Here is an 11208-nt window from a genome sequence, read left to right as displayed (position 1 = left end):
GAGTTCCACTAGGTACTGCCAGGGTTCAGCATCAGCTCTATCTTGGGTACTGCTCTCCCAAGTGCTCATCAAGACGAGTCGGATGACCAAAACGGCGTTTGTCTATGTTGCACCAGACCTGAGTTCCATTAGGTACTGCCAGGGTTTAGCATCAGCTCTATCTTGGGCACTGCTCTCCCAAGTGCTCATCAAGACGAGTCGGATGACCAAAACGGCGTTTGTCTATGTTGCACCAAACCTGAGTTCCATTAGGTACTGCCAGGGTTCAGCATCAGCTCAATCTTGGGTACTGATCTCCCAAGTGCTCATCAAAACGAGTCGGATGACCAAAACGGCGTGTGTCTATGTTGCACCAAACCTGAGTTCCACTAGGTACTGCCAGGGTTCAGCATCAGCTCTATCTTGGGTACTGATCTCCCAAGTGCTCATCAAGACGAGTCGGATGACCAAAACGGCGTTTGTCTATGTTGCACCAAACCTGAGTTCCATTAGGTACTGCCAGGGTTCAGCATCAGCTCTATCTTGGGTACTGCTCTCCCAAGTGCTCATCAAGACGAGTCGGATGACCAAACCGGCGTTTGTCTATGTTGCACCAAACCTGAGTTCCATTAGGTACTGCCAGGGTTCAGCATCAGCTCTATCTTGGATACTGCTCTCCCAAGTGCTCATCAAGACGAGTCGGATGACCAAAACGGCGTTTGTCTATGTTGCACCAAACCTGAGGTCCATTAGGTACTGCCAGGGTTCAGCATCAGCTCTATCTTGGGTACTGCTCTCCCAAGTGCTCATCAAGACGAGTCGGATGACCAAAACGGCGTTTGTCTATGTTGCACCAAACCTGAGTTCCATTAGGTACTGCCAGGGTTCAGCATCAGCTCTATCTTGGGTACTGCTCTCCCAAGTGCTCATCAAGACGAGTCGGATGACTAAAACGGGGTTTGTCTATGTTGCACCAAACCTGAGTTCCATTAGGTACTGCCAGGGTTCAGCATCAGCTCTATCTTGGGTACTGCTCTCCCAAGTGCTCATCAAGACGAGTCGGATGACCAAAACGGCGTTTGTCTATGTTGCACCAAACCTGAGTTCCATTAGGTACTGCCAGGGTTCAGCATCAGCTCTATCTTGGGTACTGCTCTCCCAAGTGCTCATCAAGACGAGTCGGATGACCAAAACGGCGTTTATCTATGTTGCACCAAACCTGAGTTCCATTAGGTACTGCCAGGGTTCAGCATCAGCTCTATCTTGGGTACTGCTCTCCCAAGTGCTCATCAAGACGAGTCGGATGACTAAAACGGGGTTTGTCTATGTTGCACCAAACCTGAGTTCCATTAGGTACTGCCAGGGTTCAGCATCAGCTCTATCTTGGGTACTGCTCTCCCAAGTGCTCATCAAGACGAGTCGGATGACCAAAACGGCGTGTGTCTATGTTGCACCAAACCTGAGTTCCACTAGGTACAGCCAAGGTTCAGCATCAGCTCCTTCTTGGGTACTGCTCTCCCAAGTGCTCATTGTGACGAGTCGAATAGCCTAAATGGCGTGTGTCTATGTTGCACCAAACCTGAGTTCCAGTAGGTACCTACTGCCAGGTTTCAGGGTCATTTTGTTGTCTCATTTTAAAATATCACGACCTGATAATTCACTGAAGCTTGTATTCATATGCTTATTTTTAATTTTAATACCTAGCTCCAAGTTTCTAAGCAATAGTAACATTAATTATTAGTTTATGAAAAAATTGATTTAATTGCATTAAACGTTAATTTAGATTGACAATCAATGTAATTAAACGCCTCAAAATTCAATTCTAATTAACTTAATTTAAATTGATGCGTAATGCAATTGACTAATTGCGGATTTAATGGTTAATGGAAATGATTAATTGTTAATTAGAATTACACATTACGGCCAACACTGCAGTATCTGGCCCCAATTTCACCACAGTGACAGGTGTGACAATTGTAAAACATCACTGTTACTGACGTCACAGGCATCCATGGGCTACGGTTACCGCTTACCATCGGGCGGGCCGTAGGTATTCCTGTTTGCCACCATCATTGTATTATTTAAAAAAAAACTATTATATCAAAGAAAAAAACAGATATTTCCCTTACGAAGTTTCTGACAATTGTCACAAGATTTAAGGTGAAGTGAGTTCAGAAAACGGAGTTTTAAAATATTCGTAGCGCTTTTTTGGATCACCGTACAGCTGCCATGAGTTGTATAAGCAATCTTGAGGCCTTTTTCTAGGGAACTCAACGATTCGAACCCTAAGTTTTTGACTTTCGCTCGATAGAAAACAATCACGAACATAGGTCTAAAACGGACTTGAAATATTAGTAACAATTTTGGCACAAAAGATAAAGATATGAAATTTGCTTCTAATAACGCGCAATCTTATTCTTGATGGAACTCAGTGATTCCTTTTTTTTTAAATGAACATTAAATAAATATATTCAAAGACATGATATCAGCGGTTCCGTGCACGCAACTTCTTTGATTCAGATGGCCGCTGGCCTCGGACGAAGGCGGACGCATCGCGCTTTGGAGCTCCATGACAGCTTACTCTTGACAAATAAATCATGTACGTATACGAAAAAGTATACCAGTAGACAGTTTGCATTAAAAGAAATAGGGTAAATAATTATCATCACGTGGAGCTCGAGTTTCATTTTAAATTTGATTTGCTGTTATTTACGGGGCATAATGGTTGAAAAACGCAGTAAACTATCTTAAAACAATACGATTACAATATAATTTAAGTAATTTGCTCCTTGAAATCCCGCTTAAAATGAAAAAAGTTTGAAGACTCATTTTTACTGATTGGAATTAATTTTCATTATGCTGGTATTAATATAGCGTCATTTTAAAAACGTTCCTACGTGACTTCTGTACGTCAATGAACTGTGATGACAGATGACAATTTTGTGATTTTGTATTTATGTTAGAGAACTTTTATTCTTCAAATATTACCTATTAACATTCAGTGCCGATAACCCGACTATCGGGTATTTTATGATTTCGTTCCCAGGCCGGACGACCCGATAGTCGGGAACGTGGTACTACAGCTTTATATGATGACATTTTTACGGCCTATTTTGTTGCGGTTAACCAAGAAAAAATAAGCGGCTATGGTCTAGCCTCAGTCCTAGCGAGTTTTTGCGGCTTTTGAGACCGAGATATACTTACCTACGAGGCTTACAAGCCAATACCGGTGCGGTCTGGTTTGTGTTTATGGTTGTTTGGATACATATAAACAGTATTATACGTAGGTCACGGCATAAGTCTTGTCGTATGACAAAAGTGTTTATTGTTTTTCGAAATAATTCCCACCGCATTCAATACACTTTCCCATACGCAAGAACCAGTCATCAAACCAATGCTCCCATTTTTCTTTATCAATGGAATCACATAATGTTTCCCAGGCTGCGATTAATTCCTCCTCCGAAGTGAATTTACGTCCTTTTAGTTGTGATTTTGCAAATGGAAAAAAACTAAAGTCGCATGGTGCCAAGTCCGGACTATAAGGTGGATGGTCCAACACTCGAATTCCAGATTCTTCAAAAGTCTGTTGAGTTAATTGAGCACGATGCGCTGGAGCGTTGTCGATATGAAGATACCACGAGCGCATAGGGGATCTTGGTCTGAGATTTTTCAACGCTGTAAATAATTGTGGCAAACAAACTTCAGTATACCAGCGAGCTGTGACTGTTTTCTGTTTATCTAGCACAACATTGGCCACTAAGCCCGTCTTACGAAAAAAAGACACGATCATTCTTTTTCCAACTGAACGTGATTTCTTCACTTGTGTAGGCTGATCTTCATCTTCGAAGACCCACACTTTGTTCTGTGATTTAGTTGGTATATCAAAAAAATACAACCAGCTTTCGTCACCTGTAATAATTGAATTTACAGCACTGTGTTGTCCCAATTCAAAGTCTTTTAACATTTTTTTGCACCAAATTACTCGTGCCACCCGTTGTGCGTCGGTCAACTCGTGGGGTATCCACAGGGTACAAAGTTTTCTAACATTTAAATGGTTCGATATAATTCTTCCAATACTTCGTTCGGAAATCTTTAGAGTTTCTGCTAATTGTTTATAAGTGATTCGTCTATCTTTAGTTATAGCTTCTCTGACACGTTCAATGTTTTTTTCAGTTATGACTTCTGTCGGCCGGCCTGAACGAGGATCGTCTTCTAAATTAAATAACCCACGCTTAAAATTTAAGAACCATCTCTCAATAGTTCTTAAGGACGGACAATCCTCACTAAATACCTGCTTCATTTCCTCTTCACACTGTTTAGCAGATAGTCCGCGACGAAAGTTGTAGAAAATAATAGCACGATAACCGATAGTCGGAAACGACGTCATAGCAACGTATTTAAAAAATCACCGATTAAATTGCGTTAATAGCTAATTGTTTATATTTTGTACTTAGACAATACAAAGAGGGTACTTTATAATAAAGTCAACAAATCAACGCCGCGTTATGTTTAAGTGCAGTACGACAAGACTTATGCCGTGACCTACGTACAAATTTACTAGGTACCAAATAAATGCATATACAATGTTTGCGTAATTTTAAGATTTTTTTTCAGATTAGTTTACTTTTTACTTTAGTAATAAATACATACAAACATGAACGCTGAAAACAATACACTCTTTTTGTTTGGGCAGTCGTGTAAAAAGCGGTACCGTACTGCTTACACCGTAGCTAAATCAGTCCCCGCATAGTGCAACATTCTATGTATATCAAATTTATGTGCAATCCTAATATATACAGTAAGTAAGTAGGTAGGTTACATTTCTACATGTATAAAATACCTATTTTCCACCCACCAATTTCCACCCTGCCAGGACTTTATTTATTAATAAAGATAAAGAAATGTTTATTTGCAAAAATGTAGTGATGGATAGGTATGTAGTAATTCTGGATGCGTACAGTTCACTTGTAGAAGCATGCAATTTTTTCTTATTAGCTAGGTACAGTCACCTGGAATAGTATCGATACCTTTGGGTTCAGTTGGCGTAAAGGACAAAATTTTAGTTTTCATAAGACGCGAAAAACAGCGATTTTTTTTAAATGTTGATATTTATATAATATTTTTGTTGTTTATGAAGCTACATTTTTGATGTGTATTAAAAAAGTACTCAAAATTTTAGTAACTTTACCCTGAATTAGCGGCCATTGTATGAATTAAATACGAAAGAAGTTACTCAATGTCCTTTACAATTGGTCAAAAACACTATGAATGTCTTTTACACCCATACATTTTTTGGTAATTTAGTGTATCTTGTTTAGTAGGGGGTCGTAAGTGACATTCTCAGACTATTTTATTCCAAATTCGGGGTGTATTAGTTACTAGTCACGGTAGTCATGTTAATGAAGACGGTAAACTAAATATCCCAGTGCTGAATGCTAGCCGCCTTATACAGGGTGGATTTTCTTTTTAGGTCAGTGAGGGCAGCTACCAGATCCCGTGCTGCTACGAGGAAACGGTCTTAGAAGACCTTTCTTCGATTTCAAATTAATGAAGATTGACTTTTACAGATTTTGGAAAAAACATACAGGGTGCGAAAAAAAGGAATTTTTTGACAAACCTTTTTTTGATGCCAATCGATCCCATTCCTATTGAGAATCAAAAGCTTGTATGCAATCAGAGAAAAAATCCGGCTAGAAAAATCCCAAAAAGCAAGGAAAACTTTTCCCAGACAATTTGTATGACAATGAAAACTTTTATTTTTCACATGCTATTTTTGGATGCCAATCGATTCCATTCCTATCCAGTATCAATAGTTTCCTAGGGGGTCAAGTTACGGTAATGTACTAAAAACTACTAAGCCACAAATTAACTGCAGCCTATGGATCAACTACACTAAACGGGCTCTCAGCGCCCTACGCGTCCAATATAATAATAGCTTTAGGATGCTATTGGGGCTGCCGCGCCATTGCAGTGCATCGGGGATGTTTTGCGAGAGACGTACGGATGGCTTCCATGCCATAATGCGCAAGCGCGTTGCGTCCTTGGTGAGGCGCCTGCGCGGCAGCCCGAATAGCCTCCTTCAGACGGTGGCAGAGCGCCTAGACGGCCCTTTCCAGCTACACTGGGATTTGCTGCACAGGGCGTCTAACTGACTGTTTTTATGTATTATTAGTTTTAATTTTTAATATTATATTTTTTACTTATTGTTATTGATTTTAATTTTAGTATACCTACTTATATTGTTTTTATTATAATTTTGTTAATTAATTTGATTATTGTGTAATTAATAACCTTTACGATACTATCTTTGAACTTATAATTTATAACTAACTGGTCATTTACGCCCCTTGAGCTAAGCTGTTTTTGCAAGCTCATAGTGTAAAAATTGGGTCGTAAAAGCAACTTTTCTCGAGGTATCGAAATTTTAACTATGCAGAACGCTTAGAATTCTGAAAAAAACTGTATAACTCATTTTCGTCAAACTGTCCTTTACGCCAATTGAACCCAAAGGTGTAGATATCTATCTCTTTGAAGGCCGCAAGAATATGTGACACGCTCTTATGGCTCTACAAATAAGGTCGTGTCAGATATTATTGAGGTCTTTCGTTGTGTAACATATTATTGCAGGTGACTGTATTAATAACTAAATAATAGTATATACAATTTGAAGCTAAGGTAAGTCATATATAATAATAACATCATCGGAATACACATAATTACGAGTTCATTGAAATTGTCATTGAATTGATTTTGCGCCTTATCGAAAGCCGGACAGAATACAGTTGGTACCTAAATAACGTATTACCTACATCTGAAGACTTCCGTATTTATTCGGTTTATTTAGTATGCGCAATGCGCATCTCAACAACAATCAAATGAATTAGATTATTTACATTTAAGTACGTCACGTTCGACATTAACAGACAAGGAAAGCAAGATAAAATGTATTGTTTCTCTTTCTTCTTTCAATGGAACGCTTTTACAGTTCATGTTCCTCTAAAAAGGCCAATGGTTAACACTAAACTCAAAATGCTCTCATCTGCATCTTAAAAAAAACAGCTTGGGTCACTGACCTGTCCCAGTAAAGTGAGGTAGTGTGCGTGAAGTGTGCTTGTGTGTGAAATGGGGTAATTTGACAGAATCTGAAAATTTTCCCCGGGCATACCTCGCCTTAAAAGAATTTTCGGTAATTCTTGACAGGAAATGAGTTCTGTGTCGGAATTTCGTGACAATTGTCGTGTTTCTTGTGACAATTGTCATAAACTTCGCAAGAGAAATATCTGTTTTTTTTTTCGATATAATAAAGTTTTTTAAAATAATACAATGATGGTGGCAAACAGGACTACGGCCCGATGGTAAGCGGTAACCGTAGCCCATGGATGCCTGTGACGTCAGCAACAGTGATGTTGTACAATTGTCGCACCTGTCACCGTGGTGAAATTGGGGTCTGATCTATTACTTTCGTTAATATAATGAAGAAATAAAACATGCGTGTTTAATATCCTGGATAATGAGACTAAAAGTGGCGGAATAAGAACCACATTACGATAAAGTGTATTGAAAACAAGCAACAACGGTTGCACTCCAGGAGTGCCGATAGAAGTGAAAACTCACCTCACTATGTTACCGACGCCCGGTAACACGATACATACGTTTAGCGGAGGTATTATATTTATTTATTATATATTATTATCATTCTCAAATAAGATCACACTTTTTCATTGACTTGTTTATTTACATACTGCCATAACAACCTCAAATTCTTTGAACAAAGGTAAAGAGTCTTGAAAAGGAGTTCGCAACATAAATGTCAAATAACGTTGAGTTTTTCTTTACCTATTGATTTAAATGCCATTTAAATTATGAGTGGCCACCTTACGGGGTTTACGGTCACGTGATCGCCTTACGCTGTCTCGAGTTTATCATTTTTTCCCCACCTCAAAAAGTGCCTAGCGCCGCTAAAGAAGTTTTCACTTCAAAATAAGTAAGTTTGGATAGAAGAGATAAGTGTTTGTTCTTAAAATAGCGTGGACACTTAATGTCAGTAAATACAGGACTTATCCTTAGCCACTATTTATGGTGAGGTATATTTAGGTATATAAATCGCGAAGCGTCTGGTTGACGTAACTGCATGGTGACCGAAGAGCTGGCGGCTACCTGGCACAACGTATCTCAGCATTGCGATACAGCGAGGAAATGTCGCCAGCATCCTTGGTACAATGCCTCAAGGGCCTATTTGACCGAAGCGTAGCGAAGGTCTACGTTTTGACTCGAGCATTTTGCTTTTGTATGTCCGGATGTTCTCCTCTACAGGTCACAATTCTCAACCGATTCTTGGGAAATTTTATGACCAGATTCTATGAGTAAATATTTTTTTTTTGTCGAACCCGTTTTTGGAAATTTTCAAAAATGGAGGAGTTGTGATACCTCGCGCTTAAACATTTGTTACGACTTGTTTGATACGACTATTTAGTCGTATCGATATCATAAGAGTATTTTCTTTTTGAGAAAAATTATATTGCTAAAATAAAAAAATGCAGAAAAATTATATTGCTGGTTTAGGCGGTATTTAGATATTTTGTTTGTATTCGAGAATGAATAGCCGAATTTCGTCGTCTTAGCTAAGAACTATCATGGCGCATTTTGTAAACAATCGCTTTTTTTTGTTTGCACACAGAAAGTCTGGGTTCGATCCCCAGTAAGACATAACTTTTTGTATTTTTTTTTCTCTTAAACTTCGTATTTTTTTTTAATAAATTAAAATCTTTGTATTGTTGATTGATCAAACCGCTGTGTGGCGCTGTCATCGTGCACGGTCTCAATAAGCTATGCTCGCGAGGTCTACAGCTCACAGAGCCACTAGTTTAGATTGAAGCTAGTTTTTAATTTATTTTAGTAATACCACTATATATATCTTGTTTGTAAATAAATGATTTGTTTAGCTTTTCTATTTTCACTTACATATAGGTACCTACCTAATATTTTTCGGTTGCGTTATATTGTATGCTTAATTTCTAAAACATAATTATCAGATGGCTGCGCATGAGTATGTTGTGGTGACTGCCCCACCTGCGATTGAGTTTTTAAAAGTAAGTTTGATTTTTCCAGCCATATCAGAGCTCACGCTCGTAATTAGCTACAGTCGCCGTTGCCGATTACGGCATGGATAGCTATGTATGTGATGACGTTTTTGAGGATGATGAGCAGAAGACGAGACCGTGCAGAAAAGGGCGCGAGTAGCACGTAGTAGAACGGCATTGTATTCCATTCTCAAGCCGTTAGCCAAGCATGCGTAGCACGAGACGCGCGTCGAACAGCGCGCTTGTAGCAGGACGTAGTGCGGACCGCAATCCTCCAATGTACCTATAACTCACATGTCTGCTGCATCTTCTCCGACGCTGAAAACATGAAGATGAAGATACAGACGATCTGATTCGAACTTTAAGATACGTCAGAAAGCTAAAGATACGACATGGATCGGAACAAAAACGGCACTTATCTTATCGAGCCCTACTAGCACTCACATTGATGACTCTCCATCAAATTCAAGACATAAATAAAACCTTGTTTGACTCTGGACGTCCATTTACGAAATGTCATTGATTCTATGTAATGGCGTGGGATGTGTTGATTTGGTTTAATTAATTACTCTTTAACTTATTTTCTTTACTAAGAAGTGTCCGTTGGAATCTAATATATGTATGAGATTGTAAGAAATATGATTAAATTTATCGTATATATAGCATGCTTATCGAATCGTAGGCCAAATTCGGCATGATCCTTTATATTTCGATATTCAATGCATTGAGCTTGGAGGATATAATCAAACGGAGACGCCATGTCTGTAATTTTCTGTACAAAACAGTCTGCCGATTTTTGCGGGGGAGGGGAACGTCAAATGTATGCGTAACGTAAAAATAGCCATGTCAGATAAACGTCAGTCCATACATTGTGTATGACCGTTGGCCGCCTATTTTCGACAGAGGGGAAAGCCTATTAATGGCTACTCCGTTTAGTTGTATCCTCCAAGGCATTGAGTGGTCGTTTTATGTTATTTTATTGTCTATTTCAAGAGCTGCTTGATAAATTTCTTCTTACTGATCAGATAGAAAAATGGAAAACCCAATAATGCCTCAATAATAGAAAAGCACGTATTTCTATATAATGCATTGTTACCTTTTTAGAAAAGATCTCATTGAACCGCCATAGTACAGTCTATTCAGACATTTTGTTCGTTATTTTATGTAAGACAGTCTTATCGTTAACGTTTTAAGACAGATTTTCCGATACACTTACGGACACAATAACACTCCACTCTTCGTTGTTCCGGCCGATTACCCCGGATTGCACAACACAAATTGCCAAACAATTCCTTTCAATAAATGCGTTCAGTCTTAATTGCGAAGGGCATCGGCGTAAGATTGAGGACCTTTTTAATGTTGAAGTGAAGATTCTAAGTAGCTAAGTTGTTACACATTGTTAGGACTTTTGAACGCGTTAATTTCAAATTAACTAAGGATTAGGTAATACTGTAAAACGGGGTGACTAGGTTTCGTGGGGAGGGGTGGGTTATGAATGGGGAGAGAAGGTTTGAGAGGGGGGTGAGAAGGGATTTTAAGGCTACTGCTACAAAAATAATGTAGGTATTCCAATTTAAAATGGAGCTATAGTAATACGCATAATTAAAAAAAAAACGATCCAACAATCTTCCAAAATCCTTTGTATGAAAACCCCTCTCACCCCAAATACGAGGCACTACGGGGTGAGGTGGGTTTTCCTCTTTATCGTCAAAGTTATGAAATGGAACTACCCAAAATAAAATAAAAACTAAAATACAAACGTCCGGAACACTTATTATTGTATACACCATTCAGTTTTCATATGTAAAAATAAAATGTTATCGAGGTTTGAATTTCAGTTTTGACCCTACTCACCCCATTTTACGGTACTTAGTTTACGTGTAACATAAAACGTACTAATCTATCTATAATCTTAAATGAGTATTATCTAACGTTAAATAGTATAACGATTCATTAGCCATTTCTATGTCAACCATAGCGGATCAGAGATGGCAGATATTAGTTACATTGCTATTATTATGTTTGTGCATGAGACCAAATTCGTCTAGACCAGATAAATACATCCAGTGAGTCCATCCAATTTGCTTTAAGTAAATTAGCTACTACAGAAAATCGTAAAAGGATGTATAAAACGCTATGAATAATATAA

Source organism: Cydia amplana, chromosome 7 (genome assembly GCF_948474715.1).
Source record: "Cydia amplana chromosome 7, ilCydAmpl1.1, whole genome shotgun sequence".
Taxonomy (NCBI): Eukaryota; Metazoa; Arthropoda; class Insecta; order Lepidoptera; family Tortricidae; genus Cydia; species Cydia amplana.
This window is presented reverse-complemented; position numbering follows the sequence as displayed.